Source organism: Pteropus medius, unplaced genomic scaffold, assembly GCF_902729225.1.
Source record: "Pteropus medius unplaced genomic scaffold, Ma_sr-lr_union100, whole genome shotgun sequence".
Lineage (NCBI taxonomy): Eukaryota > Metazoa > Chordata > Mammalia > Chiroptera > Pteropodidae > Pteropus > Pteropus medius.
The window spans coordinates 141,077-142,952 of record NW_024353392.1 but is presented as its reverse complement, the minus strand read 5'-3'; positions in this window follow the sequence as shown (position 1 = coordinate 142,952).

Genomic DNA, 1,876 nt, shown 5'->3' with positions numbered 1-1,876 from the left:
AACTTTATATGAGCTTCCACTTTATAGTCCTACTTTAGTGTCAGGATGTCATTGGATTCTCAGATTACCATGAAAAGCTCCAACTTATCCATTTGCTCTAGTATTTCAGAGGACTGATCATTGACTCTTTCTCTGATCCTTAGTTCCACAGCTGCAAGGAACTGAATTCTCCAATAACCAGTGAACTTAGAAGAGGAATCTAAACCTCAGATAAGATCACAGCCCTAGCCAATATTTTGACTTCAGCCAACCTGGTGAGAACCTGAACAGAGGATTCAACTAACTCGTGCCTTGACTCCTGATTCACATAAGTTATGAGATAATAAATTTATGTTGTTTTAAGTCCCTAAATGTGTGGTCATTTCTTCCACAATAGAAAACTAACAATATTTTGAAAATATTGAGTGTTCCAATACATGACCATGGTATATCTCTCCATTTATTTATATCTTCTATTTATCTCAACAATAGTTTGTACATTTAGGTGTACAGATCTTGCACATATTTTATTTAATTTATTCATTCACGTTTAACATTTTATATACTTCTGTAAATGGCATTTTAAAATTTCAATGTCCAATTGTTTGTTGCTCAGTACAATACAATTAATTACTAGAAATACAATTAATTTTTGTATATTGACATGTCTTGTGATCTTATTAGTTCAAATATAATTTTATGTAGATTCTTTAAGACCTAATCATTTGTGAATAAAGTGTTTTACTTCTACCTTTGTAATTAGTATCCTTATTACTACTTTTCTCCCCTTATGCGCTGACTAGCTTTTCTAATACTATGTTACATAGGAATTGTGAGAGTTGGCAATGTTGCCCAATTCATGATCTTAGGGAGAAAGTACTCTGATACCAAAACTAGAAAATACATTATAAGAAATTACAAGAAACAACACACTGATATCCCTTAGGAACATAAAGGCAAAAATCAACACAAAGTGTTAGGAAATTGAACTCACTGATATATAAACATAATCTACAAAAAACACATAGAACTAATAAGTGAGTTTAGCAAGATCAAAGGCTATAAAGTCAATGCACAAAATTAATCATATTTCTATAAATTATCAATGTACAATTGGAAATCAAAATTTAAAAATAATATCATTTATGATAACCACCCAAAAGTGAATTAATTAAATGTAAATATAACAAAATGTGTAGGAGTTATGTGCTCAAAATTCTAAAATGCTCATGAAAGAAATCAAAGAAGACCTGAATAAATGGAGAGACATACCATGTTAATGAATTGGAAGGTTCAACATAGTAAAGATATCAATTCTACTCAAATTTATCTACATAAATTTAATGCATTTCTTATAAAAACTCCAGGAAAAGTCTTCTAAAGATATACACAAGCTGATTCTAAATTTTATAAGGGAAACAAATGAACTAGAGTAGCTAAAATAATTAGTAAAAAGAATAATAAAGTTGGAGCAATCATACTACCTTATTTTAAGAATTACTGTAAAGGTGCAATAATCAAAAGAGCATGACATTGGCAAAAAGATAGAAATATAGATCAATGGAGAAAAATAAAGAGCCCAGAAATATACCCACATAAATATGGCCAATTGATTTTTGGCCAAAGTGCAAAAGCAATTCAATGGGGTAAAGATAGTTTTTTCAACAAATGGTGTTGCAACAATTGGACATCAATATGCAAACAAAATAAAACAAACAAGAAAAAAACCCTCAACCTTAACCCTGCACTTATACAAAAATTAACTCAAAATGGATCGTAGATGTAAATGTACAACGTACATTTATGTACGGAACCATATTCTCTTATAATACCATAAATTTAAAAAAGTAGAAAAAGGATAGCTGTAAATGTCCATACATACCCATGAATAAGTTAA